This window comes from Coregonus clupeaformis, chromosome 27, assembly GCF_020615455.1.
Source record: "Coregonus clupeaformis isolate EN_2021a chromosome 27, ASM2061545v1, whole genome shotgun sequence".
NCBI lineage: Eukaryota > Metazoa > Chordata > Actinopteri > Salmoniformes > Salmonidae > Coregonus > Coregonus clupeaformis.
The window spans coordinates 33,389,564-33,404,675 of record NC_059218.1 but is presented as its reverse complement, the minus strand read 5'-3'; the positions used below and the strand labels follow the sequence as shown (position 1 = coordinate 33,404,675).

The window sequence follows — 15,112 nt, the reverse complement described above, 5'->3', positions numbered from 1 at the left end:
TCCTTGCAAGAAAGACCATATAGCGCACCTGGACGGCCCCGCCAAGGGGAGCCCTCAAGTTTATGTTAAACTAGATACGAAAGTTGAACAAGCGAGACATCCCCCTAAATGTGGAAGTTGAACAAGCAAGATGTCCGCATCTACCTCAAGGTAATAGCTGCCTCAACATTTCCCTCACAGGGAGTTACAACCAAGGGTTCCATCCAAATGTTATTTGGTTACATTTATTTTTTGAAGGTGGTGCATAATTCTCCAAGTGAGTTGCTTTGCCATTATAATCTATTTCAACTTATACATCTATTTAATTGCCCATTGGTATACAGTGGCACTCCACTTTATGTCCCCCAATGTAACCTCTGGTTATAACAGTAAGTAAGATTAGTGGATGGGATGTTACAATGTTTCAATGGACTGGATGAGTCGTAATTGGTGTTGTTAATTGCCAACATGATAGGCTATGCATGAAGCAAATAAGCAGTATTATGTTAACATCCGTAACTATGCGTTATATAAAAAATTTTGATTGAGGAAATCCAATAATTAATGCGCAGGCAATGTTGAGGACGAGCCGCGCGTATCTACAGTGGGGAAAAAAGTATTTAGTCAGCCACCAATTGTGCAAGTTCTCCCACTTAAAAAGATGAGAGAGGCCTGTAATTTTCATCATAGGTACACGTCAACTATGACAGACAAAATGAGAAAAAAATTCCAGAAAATCACATTGTAGGATTTTTTAATGAATGTATTTGCAAATTATGGTGGAAAATAAGTATTTGGTCAATAACAAAAGTTTCTCAATACTTTGTTATATACCCTTTGTTGGCAATGACACAGGTCAAACGTTTTCTGTAAGTCTTCACAAGGTTTTCACACACTGTTGCTGGTATTTTGGCCCATTCCTCCATGCAGATCTCCTCTAGAGCAGTGATGTTTTGAGGCTGTCGCTGGGCAACACGGACTTTCAACTCCCTCCAAAGATTTTCTATGGGGTTGAGATCTGGAGACTGGCTAGGCCACTCCAGGACCTTGAAATGCTTCTTACGAAGCCACTCCTTCGTTGCCCGGGCGGTGTGTTTGGGATCATTGTCATGCTGAAAGACCCAGCCACATTTCACCTTCAATGCCCTTGCTGATGGAAGGAGGTTTTCACTCAAAATCTCACGATACATGGCCCCATTCATTCTTTCCTTTACACGGAACAGTTGTCCTTGTCCCTTTGCAGAAAAACAGCCCCAAAGCATGATGTTTCCACCCCCATGCTTCACAGTAGGTATGGTGTTCTTTGGATGCAACTCAGCATTCTTTGTCCTCCAAACACGACGAGTTGAGTTTTTACCAAAAAGTTATATTTTGGTTTCATCTGACCATATGACATTCTCCCAAACCTCTTCTGGATCATCCAAATGCACTCTAGCAAACTTCAGACGGGCCTGGACATGTACTGGCTTAAGCAGGGGGACACGTCTGGCACTGCAGGATTTGAGTCCCTGGCGGCGTAGTGTGTTACTGATGGTAGGCTTTGTTACTTTGGTCCCAGCTCTCTGCAGGTCATTCACTAGGTCCCCCTGTGTGGTTCTGGGATTTTTGCTCACCGTTCTTGTGATCATTTTGACCCCACGGGGTGAGATCTTGCGTGGAGCCCCAGATCGAGGGAGATTATCAGTGGTCTTGTATGTCTTCCATTTCCTAATAATTGCTCCCACAGTTGATTTCTTCAAACCAAGAATGCTTACCTATTGCAGATTCAGTCTTCCCAGCCTGGTGCAGGTCTACAATTTTGTTTCTGGTGTCCTTTGACAGCTCTTTGGTCTTGGCCATAGTGGAGTTTGGAGTGTGACTGTTTGAGGTTGTGGACAGGTGTCTTTTATACTGATAACAAGTTCAAACAGGTGCCATTAATACAGGTAACGAGTGGAGGACACAGGAGCCTCTTAAAGAAGAAGTTACAGGTCTGTGAGAGCCAGAAATCTTGCTTGTTTGTAGGTGACCAAATACTTATTTTCCACCATAATTTCCAAATAAAATCATTAAAAATCCTACAATGTGATTTTCTGGATTTTTTTCCCTCAATTTGTCTGTCATAGTTGACGTGTACCTATGATGAAAATTACAGGCCTCTCTCATCTTTTTAAGTGGGAGAACTTGCACAATTGGTGGCTGACTAAATACTTTTTTCCCCCCACTGTATACTGAACAAAAATATAAATGCAACATGTAAAGTGTTGGTCTCATGTTTCATGAGCTGAAATAAAAGATCTCAGACATTTTCCATATGCACAGAAAGCTTATTTCTCTCAAATTCTGTGCGCAAATTTGTTTACATCCCTGTTTAGTGAGCATTTCTCCTTTGCCAAGATAATCCATCCACCTGACAGGTGAGGCATATTAAGAAACTGATTAAACAGCATGATCATTACACAGGTGCACCTTGTGCTGGGGACAATAAAAGGCCACTCTAAAATGTGCAGTTTTGTCACACAACACAAAGCCACAGATGTCTCAAGTTTTGAGGGAGCGTGCAATTGGCATGCTGACTGCAGGAATGTCCACCAGAGCTGTTGCCAGAGATTTGAATTTAATTTCTCTACCATAAGCCGCCTCCAACATCGTTTTAGAGAATTTGGCAGTATTCCAACCGGCCTCACATCCGCGTCTGAGACCAGCCACCCAGACAGCTGATGAAACCGAGGAGTATTTCTGTCTGTAATAAAGCCCTTTTGTGTGGAAAAACTCATTCTGATTGGCTTGGCCTGGCTTCCCAGTGGGTGAGCCTGGCTCCCAAGTGGGTGGGCCTATGCCCTCCCAAGCCCACCCATGGCTGCGCCCCTACCCATGTGAAATCCTTAGATTAGGGCCAAATGAATTTATTTAAATTGACTGATTGTAAAATCGTTGAAATTGTTGCATGTTGCGTTTATATTTTTGTTCATTATAGATGTTCCAAACGTCCCCTCCCCTTGCTCTGCAGTCCATGCTGCTAGAATCTGCTGTTCCTTCTCGCTCACTGTTTTCTACCATGTGCCAAAACCTGTCTACCGATAGACGAAATAAGAGAGGGCGCATTTGCATATATCCTTATGCCTGCCTATCCATCCTTTTCTTCCCCATTCGCATCGCTTCCGCTTCTATGCTCTACTGATGCTAATGTGAGTGTTGGGTCTTTTTAGTACATCTCCATCACTCATTCCCGCCTCTTCGAATAGGCTCTGAGAAACAGCATTTCCAAATATATTTTTGGTTGATTGCGAAACATTCTGCTAAAGCGGTTTGTTCTTCGGTTAATTTAGTGTAGACAAACAACATTTGGGTCTTCTGGAGAGTAAATGGCCGATCAAAGAGGAGCGAGGATCCTTAAACGATCCAGCACTTTGTCAATAATTCAACTAATTAATTCTGCTTCAACAACCTCTCATTGCCTTGTTCACAGATAGGCTACTAGAGCCAATTTTGATTTTTGAAAAATCTAAAAATAGATTCTGAATACAATACATTATTTAGTAAGACTCAAATAACAAGGACCGAGCATAGCCTATCTATTAAAACCAAGTTAGCAACGAAACCTGCCTGTGAAGCCTATTCCTGAAAAACGCTTAGGAAAGCTGATGCGTCTCCAAGATCCAGCGCATCGACGTAGCCTACGGAGCACCATTGAGTGTTCTTTGGAAGTGACAGGCTACAGTGTTTTGCCGTGCCATATTGTATACGGAGAAGGAGTCGAAGAAGAATAGGAGGCAGATGATATTGGGCAGCAAGTGAGTATTATGGATATGCAATGCACTGACCAACACTGAACTACATGGATGAAGCATTACTTTATGCCTTGACCATATTCATTCTGCAAATAAGCTACCACTCTAATGATAAACGAGGTTGTTTAACAAATAAGCTAACCAATAATGTTTGTCTCATTGTATAAATGGTGAAATTTATTTTTATAAATCAATCAATTATACTTCAATAGTTTATTTGGAGACATATAGTCAACTTCATATAAGGTATTTTTGTGTACTTCATTATGAATGGTAAGTAGTGGCATTTTGTGTATCTCTATCAAATAAGTTCTAAGAATTGATGGAATTGTCCTGTCTTGCACCAATTCCATTTAGGAAGAAAACCTGCGTGTCCCCTGCCATTCCCAAGAGCTAAGGGTGATGATCTGTTAAGACCACCAGTTTCTTACTCCCTGTTGGCAGCAGCACTGTTCAGGTGAGTGATAATAATATTCTGTCTACAGAGAGAGTTGTACATATTATGGAATAGTGTATGTTTAGTCAAAACCCCCAAAAAGTAATGTTGGCAAATAACTAATTAGTCATGACCTCAGCCACTGGCTTTGATTATATCCTGAGTCTATAGTGGTTCCAGCTACATGTTTACTTGTTAATGTTTGTGGTATATCAACCACAGTGTTGTGGTCAGTTGTTGATGCCGTCGATAACACACCTGTTTAATGTCAACCTGTGTGTAAGTCTAATGTTCTAAATTGTCTTTATGATAGTGTTTTTGTGGTAATGCTATTAGGTTTACAGGAGCAACACATCTGTCTTATTAAGATGTGACAATATGAACATGGTTTGCGTAACACATTGAGATTAGGATATACCTGAGACCTGAGTGTTATTGTACCGCAAGTTGCACATCCAAAGTAGTGTTTCTTTGTCCAGAACAAATGCATTACATTTGTATTTATTTTATTGAACCTTTCACAGGGAAGTACCATTGAGACCATGTCTATTTTGCAAGGGAGCCCTGCTTCAGACACAAAAAGCATCAGAAAATACAAGTTTAAATGACAACAATGTGAATTGCTGTTAAATGCCCATGAGGAAACGTGCATGTGCACTGTATTTATGGTTTATCATTAGTGCAATGTATCAGTGTGTATGTTGAGCTGCATACACACTGTAGGTTCCCTAATGATACTGGATTATGGAGAATGAAAAAAGGATGGAGGATGGATGGTGCTTTCAAGACAACTTGGAAACTCGGAACCTCCGAGTTTAAAATGTATGCATGTTTTTTTGCGCAGAGCTTCCTATTGGTTGATTCTGATATTTTCCAAGTGGGAAACTTTTCTACAACTAGTTTCCAAGTCGGAAATTTCAGAGGTTCTGAGTTGTCTTGAAAACGGCAGGAGACCTGAGATGTTTAGACCATACACATAATCCTGTGGATACCTTCGCTCTTCCCTTGAAAAATCTGATGTTGAGCTAGTGGTTCTATTTTTATTACCACCTGTTATGGGAATCCAGTTCCAGCGCTATCCTTTATCGTAGGGCTTGTCACTGGAAATTATGATTGAAGAACGTCTTTTAATGCTGAGAGAGAGGTTTGGAGCTTTCTTTGTTATGTAGCCATTTCTATTTTTGCGTTTTGACTATTTCTGGTCTCATTCTAAAGGGTGGAGGGTGGTAAATGCGATTAGTTGTGTTTTGGTGCGATCTATTAACTACCCATCCTAAATGCCTGGTGTGAAAGAGAATAATTGCAGACAGCAACTCAGTGAACAAATCCATACTGATCTAACCTCTGTGCTCCTGACATTTTTAGTCATTTAGCAGGACCTATGAGTCCAGTAGCTACCATATAGAAGTAGGTACAGTGTTAGGCCTATATAGTGTTAGAAATCAAATTCTAATCCATGTAACAGTTACCAATATGTTCAAATAAATCCATTAAAATTACATAATTACTTCATATTTGTAATTTTAGAGCCTATTTAGTTTTTCATTTGTTTTATTATTCCTATTTCATTATCCTGTATGTTATATCAGATTTAAAATAGTTTATTCTCTTAAGATACAGGTATCAATATGCCTGTTGATGTTATGTAGGCATGTTTTTGCATGTACAGTAGGGGTATTTTCTCACGTTGAGGCCTTTTGCCCATGCCAAACATCCTCATTGAGCAGGATTGTCTATAGTTCCATTCTTAGCTTTTTGTGAGATGAGGTTTAGTCAGAGGCATGAACTTTCACTGCAAGCGTGTTCCGCCAAGACTCTTTCTGCATCTGCAATCCTGCAATCTAAATGGTAGTGAGTAGTGGATTCGCTGTTTTTCTCAGTTCACAAAGTCACGACCACAGATAATCTTCCGGTTTGACTGGGAAATAGTACTGCCAGGGTTCAGGGATGCCTCTCAGAGAGAGTTACATGAGTTTGCACTTATGAAATGTCTGCATTGAAAAGATCACGTTGGGTCAAAAACAGATCGGTTTAGCACACTTTTTAAAACATCAATATTGCGACAATTATCCTGCATGTGGAGTTATTGAAAACAGTGGATATATTTCAGCTGACATCTGAATATGCGCTATGTGCCAGTGTGTTAGGGCATGTCTTGTATTCTCGGTTACTTAGGTCAGTGGTGTCAGGCCCTGTGTGATTTATTTTTATTTATTTTACCAGGGAAGTTGACTGAGAACACATTCTCATTTACAACAACGACCTGGGGAATAGTTACAGGGATGAATGAGCCAATTGGAAGCTGGGGATGATTAGGTAGACATGATGGTATGAGGGCCAGATTGGGAATTTCGCCAGTACACCAGGGTTAACACCCCTACTCTTGCCATGGGATCTTTATTGACCACAGAGGGTCAGGCACCCTACACAGGGCAATGTCCCCAATCACTGTCCTGGGGCATTGGGATATATATATATTTTTAGACCAGAATAAAGAGTGCCTCCTACTGGCCCTCTAACACCACTTACATTTTTACATTTTAGTCATTTAGCAGACGCTCTTATCCAGAGCGACTTACAGGAGCAATTAGGGTTAAGTGCCTTGCTTAAGGGCACAGACAGATTTTTCACCTACTCGGCTCGGGGATTAGAACCAGCGACCTTTCGGTTACTGGCACAACGCTCTTACCCACTAAGCTACCTGAGTAATCACTCAATGTTGCCAATATTCAGAGAGGACGGCTCATAATAATGGCTGGAATGGAGTGGTATCAAACACATTCCATTGACTCCATTCCAGCCATTATTATGAGCCATCCTCCCCTCAGCAGCCTCCACTGATGTGTGTTGAGTACTGTTGACTGCATGGCACTCGGCAAACATATGGAGGGAAAGGAGGGTTGTGTACCTGGAGCCGGCGTAGCTAGGAAACTAGGGTTAGGCATGGGGCTGCTACCAACAGGCATAGGGGAACCTATAAGAACAGGCAGGGAGTGAGACAAGTGATGCAGACAGACAACTTCTCATTCATCAGCAGTCTAATGGCACTGCACTCTGTATAACTTACACAAGGGATTTCCAATACGACATTATTGCCACTGGCATGTTACAACGAATGGGAATTCGTATGATACACTTCCAGCAGCATCTGGTCTCCCATCCAGGGACCGGCCAGGACCAACCCTGCTTTGCTTCAGAGGCAAGCCAGCAGTGGGATGCAGGGTGATATGCTACTGCTGACTTGGTGACAAAAGTTTTATGTTTCTCCCCTACTACTGCTGATTAACTCACCTACAGTTTAAGTTAATCTTAATGTATGTTATGGATAGATACAGTTAATCTGTTTCTTACCGTCTGCTAAATTCAACATATGCTATGTGGAAGAGGCTTTTTGTGTGCTTTAGTCAGATTTACACCTTCAACAGCATTCGGTGTTGAGCCACGTTTTGTTCAATGTCTCCCAAATGTCTTTCCAGTCTTACAATTACTAAAAGGAACAGGTCTAAGTGTTTTGTTTTGTGTGCTCAGAGACCATCAAATATCAAAGCCATTCTCTACCGCGTTGAGCTTTCCAGGACCTACATGGACCCCAATCAGGTGACCTAAGGAGAACATGTGCCCCAGTCTCTATACCAGTGTTTCCTAACTCCAGTCCTCGATTAACCACATGCATTCCTAACCAGTCCTCCTAACTCCGGATCGAACCCCAGGCTGTAGTGACACCGCAACACTGTGATGCAGTGCCTTAGACTGCTGCGCCACTCTGGAGGCCCAACCATTGCAATTTAACATGGCAAATGCCTCCAGTGTGCACAGTGAATCCTGTGATGCTCTAATGAATGCACAAACATGGTTGTGGATCCTTTTTTCTTTAGTCCTGTAGAAATGTTAATTTCAGATTTAATGTCTGTTTGGGGTTTGGCTTTGTGACACACTAAATGAATTTGCAGAGGCGTTGTAATCTCTCAACAGAAACTGATGAGCGGTCCTCAGGGTCTCGGTTAATTATTCACATTTTGTTGACGCTTCTGTTTGTGTGTGTGTGTCGCAGTGACTGAGAAAATCAAATGTCTTTTGCAGTGTTTATGCAATTGTTTTTTTTTATGTTGACACAGCCCCTAATTACCACCAAATATCTTGAAGTGATTAATTGGAGCCAAGCTACCAACCTGTTATATATTTATGGTAGAATGACACATTAGGGTCTAATTCCCTCTTAAAATATAAGGGTGCTTAAAAAAATAACATCTGTCAAACATTGACTGTACAGTGTCCACTCAAACAGGCTATTGTGTACTGCCAAGTACTTTCACAGTACATACAGTACCAGTCAAAAGTTTGGACACACCTACTCATTCCAGGGTTTTTCTTTATTTTTTACTATTTTCTACATTGGAATCATGTAGGAACCAAAAAAGTGTTAAACAAATCAAAATATATTTTATATTTGAGATTCTTCAAATAGCCACCCTTTGCCTTGATGACAGCTTTGCACACTCTCAACCAGCTTCATGAGGTAGTCACCTGGAAGGCATTTCAATTCACAGATGTGCCTTCTTAAAAGTTAATTTGTGGAATTTCTTAATGCATTTGAGCTAATCAGTTGTGTTGTGACAAGGTATACAGAAGATAGCCCTATTTGGTAAAATACCATTACTTTAAGACATGAAGGTCAGTCAATACGGAAAATGTCAAGAACTTTGAAAGTTTCTTCAAGTGCAGTTGCAAAAACCATCAAGCGCTATGATGAAACTGGCTCTCATGAGGACTGCCACAGGTATGGAAGACCCAGAGTTAACTCTGCTGCAGAGGATAAGTTCATTAGAGTTACCAGCCTCAGAAATTGCAGCCCAAATAAATGCTTCACAGAGTTCAAGTAACAGACACATCTCAACATCAACTGTTCAGAGGGGACTGTGTGAATCAGGCCTTCATGGTCGAATTGCTGCAAAGAAATCACTACTAAAGGACACCAATAATAAGAAGAGACCTGCTTGGGCCACGAAACACGAGCAATGGACATTAGACCGGTGGAAATTTGTGCTTTGATCTGGAGTCCAAATTGGAGATTTTTAATTCCAACCACCGTGTCTTTGTGAGACGCGGTGTGGTTGAACGGATGATCTCCGCATGTGTATTTCCCACCGTAAAGCATGGAGGAGGAGGTGTTATGGTGTGGGGGTGCTTTGCTGGTGAACTGTCTGTGATTTATTTAGAATTCAAGGCACACTTAACCAGCATGGCTCCCACCGCATTCTATAGCGATACGCCATCCCATCTGGTTTGGGCTTAGTGGGACTATCATTTGTTTTTCAACAGGACAATGACCCAACACACCTCCAGGCTGTGTAAGGGCTATTTGACCAAAAAGGAGAGTGATGGAGTGCTGCATCAGATGACCTGGCCTCCACAATCCCCCGACCTCAACCCAATTGAGATGGTTTGGGATGAGTCGGACCGCAGAGTGAAGGAAAAGCAGCCAACAAGTGTTCAGCATATGTGGGAACTCCTTCAAGACTGTTGGAAAAGCATTCCAGGTGAAGCTGGTTAAGAGGATGCCAAGAGTGTGCAAAGCTGTCATCAAGGCAATGGGTGGCTATTTGAAGATTCTCAAATATAAAATATACTTTGATTTGTTTAACACTTTTTTGTTTACTACATGATTCCATATGTGTTATTTCATAGTTTTGATGTCTTCGCTATTATTCTACAATGTAGAAAATAGTAAAAATAAAGAAAAACCCCTTGAATGAGTAGGTGTGTCCAAACTTTTGACTGGTAGTGTATATAGAGCATTGTCGAGCAGCAGAGCAGCAATGGTTCCAGGCGCTGTCCATGGCCTGATTCTGCATGTTAGAAACAGCTACAACAGTTAGACGAAATCTTGCTAATCGATTTTCCCCCCGGAAATTAAAAGCACAATTTAAGTTGTATGTCCTTGGGCTCCACCCTGGTGAAGAGCATCCATATGGAGAATGTTAAATCCCACAATCTCTCTCTCTTACTCTCTCTCTCTTACTCTCTCTCTTACGCTCCCTCTCTTACGCTCCCTCTCTCTTTCGCTCTCTCTCTCTCTCCCCCAATCTATTTCTCTCTCTCTTTCTCTCATTCTCTCTCTTTCCCCCATTCTATTTCTCACTCACTCACTCACTCACTCACTCACTCACTCACTCACTCACTCACTCACTCACTCACACACACACACACACACACACACACACACACACACACACACACACACACACACACACACACACACACACACACACAACCAGACATGAGTTCAAATATATGTGTATTTGAATATTTGTTATTTAAGTACTTTTTTTCTGTATATTTGAGTATTTTCAAATACTAAGGCCAAAACAAATACTTTTATTTTAGTATTTGAATGGTTATTTGTAAAAACCAAACTTATTTCAAATGCTTTTTTCAAGTGTATTTGAGTCAGTGTATTTGAGTATTTTCAAATACATTATATATACAAAAGTATGTGGACCTTCAAATTAGTGGATTCGGCTATTTCAGCCACACCCGTTGCTGACATGCATTCTCCATAGACAAAAATTGGCAGTAGAATGGCCTTACTGAAGAGCTCAGTGACTTTCAATGTGGCACCGTCATAGGATGCCACCTTTCCAACAAGTCAGTTCGTCAAATGTCTGCCCTACTAGAGCTGCCCCGGTCAACTGTAAGTGCTGTTATTGTGAATTGGAAACGTTTAGGAGCAACAACGGCTCAGCCACGAAGTGGCAGGCCAGACAAGCTCACAGAACGGGACCACCGAGTGCTGAAGCGCGTAACGTGTTAAAATCGTCTGTCCTCGGTTACAACACTCACTACTGAATTCCTAACTGTCTCTTGAAGCAACGTCAGCACAAGAACTGTTCGTCGGAAGCTTCATGAAATGGGTTTCCATGGCCGAGCAGCCACACACAAGCCTAAGTTCAACATGCGCAATGCCAAGCGTCGGCTGGAGTGGTGTAAAGCTTGCCGCCATTGAACTCTGGAGCAGTGGAAACGTGTTCTCTGGAATGATGAATCATGCTTCACCATCTGGCAGTCCGACGGACTAATCTGGGTTTGGCGGATGCCAGGAGAACGCTACCTGCCCGAATGCATAGTGCCAATTGTAAAGTTTGGTGGAGAAGGAATAATGGTCTGGGGCTGTTTTTCGTGGTTCGGGCTAAGGCCCTTCATTCCAGTGAAGGGAAATCTTAACGCTACAGCATACAATTACATTCTAGTTGATTCTGTGCTTCCAACTTTGTGGCAACAGTTTGGGGAAGGACCTTTCCTGTTTCAGCATGACAATGCCCCCGTGCACAAAGCGAGGTCCATACAGAATTGGTTTGTCGAGATCGGTGTGGAAAAACTTGACTGGCCTGCACAGAGCCCTGACCTCAACCCCATCGAACACCTTTGGGATGAATTGGAACGCCGACTGCGAGCCAGGCCTAATCGCCCAACATCAGTGCCTGACCTGTAGTGTACTTTCCAAGTGTATTTCCAATTATAAAATGTGTTGTTTGGATCCTGAATGCTGATTTGGTTGAAATGCGGGTGTTGTGGGACAAAAACTCCCGCAAAATACCATTACGTGTTAATCTCATAATTCCACTGTCCCGCAGCTCAGGCAGGAAATTCATAAATCAATCAATCCCTTCAAATGTATTTATAAAGCCCTTTTACATCAGCAGATGTCACAAAGTGCTATACAGAAACCCAGCCTAAAACCCCAAACAGCAAGCAATGCAGATGTAGAAGCACGGTAGCTAGTAAAAACTCCCTAGAAAGGCAGAAACCTAGGAAGAAACCTAGAGAGGAACCAGGCTCTGAGGGGTGGCCAGTCCCCTTCTGGCTGTGCTGGGTGGAAATTTAAGGCCAGATTTTATTCCAAAGATGTTCAAACGTTCATAGATGACCAGCAGGGTCAAATAATAATCACAGTGGTTGTAGAGGTTGCAACAGGTCAGTACATCAGGAGTAAATGTCACTTGGCTTTTCATAGCCGGGCATTTAGAGGTTGAAATAGCAGGTGCGGTAGAGAGAGAGAGTTGAAAACAGCAGGTCTGAGACAGGGTTCCATAGCCGCAGGCAGAAGAGTTGAAATGTCATCTCCCTCGGGGAAAAAAGCGTCTACACATTATTTTTCCATGCTACTATTTGGGTTGCAACAGTTGGGGGTTGTATAAATCTACCTGTTGGCCTCTATGACCTGTGCAACAATGTATCATTTTACAAATGCGATCTCTCCCATGCCAGTGGGCTAGATCTAGGAACAAACAGAGATGTTCCTAGGGCTAGCTAGCCCAAGAATGAACGTGAAAATAATAATTCACCATGGAAACCGTAAACGCTCAGAATTCCATTCATTCATTAACCAGTGCAGTACGGACTATATAGACTTATTGGATATTTATTAAATAATTATTTATTGAAGTTCTTGTCTCTCATAATCATTGCATCTCTGCTAGCTAGCTACATGCCAATGATTTGTTTAGTATAGCAACGTCGAATGATTAGAATTAAGGACTGGGTCAAAACATGAGAAAATAACTAACGACCAGCCCGCTTGGGTAGCAATTTCAGAAAGCAAAAGTTATCCGATGCGGGCCTGGAGGCAAGGGAAATCATGGCTGTGAGTGGCCATTGGTGTGAGAGCTCACTCGAGTTATTGGCAGCCCCTAACATGGAGAACAGAAAGCGTTAGAGTGCCATTTTAGCTGGCAACGATGTGAGTGGGAGGTCCCAGCAAGCACTGGCTGTCACCAACCAGCACAAGGACCATGGACAGTTCTTCCACTCGTGTGCCATCAACGGAAACGTCATTATAGCTGGGTTAGCTCGGACTCGCCAACCCAGGCAGGTCACCCATGCTACAAGTCAGTATTCGACGCCCATCCATGTCTGACAACGTCAAGAGATGATGTGGAAACCGGCCACTAGGGGCAACAGTGTGAGCACTGTTACCTTCAAGTAGGCTTTGGTTTTGCTAAGGTGTTGTGGACGGGGATGGCATATGGATGTAAACATCTGCGGCTGGTTCTAGAGGTTGCATGTTTGAATCCAGCAATAGAAAGTTGTTTTTGAAATTTTTGTTTTAACCCTATCCCAAACCTTAACCCTTACCTTAACCCAGGGGTGTCAAACTCATTTTAGCTCAGGGGCCACATGGAGGAAAATCTATTCCCAAGTGGGCCGGACCGGTAAAATCATGGTATATATAACTTAAAAACAACAACTTCAGATTGTTTTCTTTGTTTTAATACTATCAACATAAAACATAAAGCTGGAGCCTGAGGACAGTGTGTCCAAAATAGTACAAGCACAACATCACTATTAATCATAAAACACCTGAAGTTTATTTGAAAATTCTAAAGAAAAAGAACACACAAACACACAATGCCTCAGTGATTCACATAACTGTTTCACAGATAACAGAACTATATCAGGGTGTCATTTCTCAGGCAGAAATGTAGATACAAATAATGAAATCCTGTTCCCCAAACAAGTGCAAGAACCACAGAGTCAAGAATAGGTTAAATATACAAATACAATAAAATCAATTAAAAACAATAGCACATCAACATAAAAACATATAAACATAAAGCTGGAGCCTGAGGACAGTGTGTCCAAAAGCACAACATCACTATTAATCATAAAACACCTCAAGTTATTTGAAAGTTCTGAGGACAAAGAACACACAAACACACAATGCCTCAGTGATTCACAGAAGTATATCACAGATCACAGAACTATATCAGGGTGTCATTTCTCAGGCAGAAATGTAGATAAAAATAATGAAATCCTGTTCCCCAAACAAGTGCAAGAACCACAGAGTCAAGAATAGGTTAAATATACAAATAAAATAAAATCAATTAAAAACAATAGCACATCAACATAAAAACATATAAACATAAATCTGAAAGCATTGCTCAAACTCCCGTAACAGTCCCGTTATTTTATCTTTGAACCGCTTCATGTCTGCCACATGTTGGGTCGCGCACACATTTTTCAGACAGGGGAAGTGAGCTGCATCACCACCGGCAAGTTGCGTCTCCCACAATGACAGCTTCAACTTGAAAGAACGTATGCTGTCATAATACTGCGTGACAACTTTGTTGCGCCCTTGCAGCTGTTTGTTCAAGTTATTCAGGTGCTCTGTAACATCCACCATAAATGCAAGGTCCTGCATCCATTCTGCGGAATGAAATTCTAACACTGGTTTGCCCTTTTCTTCCATGAACTGTTCAATTTCTTCTCGTAAATCAAAGAAACGCCTCAGCACAGCACCTCGGCTTAACCATCTTACCTCAGTGTGGTATGGCAGGCCATAGATGTGGTCTTTCTCTCTGAGAAGGCTGTCAAACTGACGGTGATTCAGGCTTCTGGATCGGATGAAATTAACAGTTTGGATGACCACCTTCATGACGTTATCCATCTTTAATGACTTGCAACGCAAAGCCTCCTGGTGCAAAATACAGTGAAAAGTCAAAAATCACGTCCTCCATTTGCAGATTGCACTTTCTCTCTGAACTTTGTCACAACGCCTGCTTTTTTCCCGATCATTGAGGGCGCACCATCTGTAGCCAGGCTGACAGCGCGGGACCAGTCCACTCCGACCCTGTCCAGCGCGCCGACGAGTGCGGTAAAAATATCAGCTGCTGTCGTTGTATCTGTCATCGGCACCAACTCCACGAACTCCTCGGTGACGGTCAATGTGTCATCAACTCCCGCGGATGAAAATGGCCAGTTGTGCAACATCTGTAATGTCCGTGCTTTCATCAATTGCAACCGAAAACGCAATAAATGACTTTACTTTTTGCTTAAACTGGCTGTCCAAATCCACTGAAAGATCGGAAATCCTGTCTGCAACTGTGTTTCTTGTCAGGCTGATATTTGCAAAAGCCTGCCGCTTTTCAGG

General features: G+C 42.1%; 1 protein-coding gene across 1 annotated transcript in view; it reads left to right on the top strand.

Moving 5' to 3' along the window:
- The first annotated feature begins 3,034 nt into the window (after positions 1–3,034).
- Positions 3,035–15,112, top strand: part of LOC121541831 (sodium/calcium exchanger 1-like) — a 70,955-nt gene continuing 58,877 nt past the window's right edge. The window contains exons 1-2 of the mRNA XM_041851146.2: positions 3,035–3,752; positions 4,107–4,206. The gene's annotated coding sequence lies outside the window, so the exon portion shown is untranslated. The remainder of the gene's footprint in view (positions 3,753–4,106; positions 4,207–15,112) is intronic.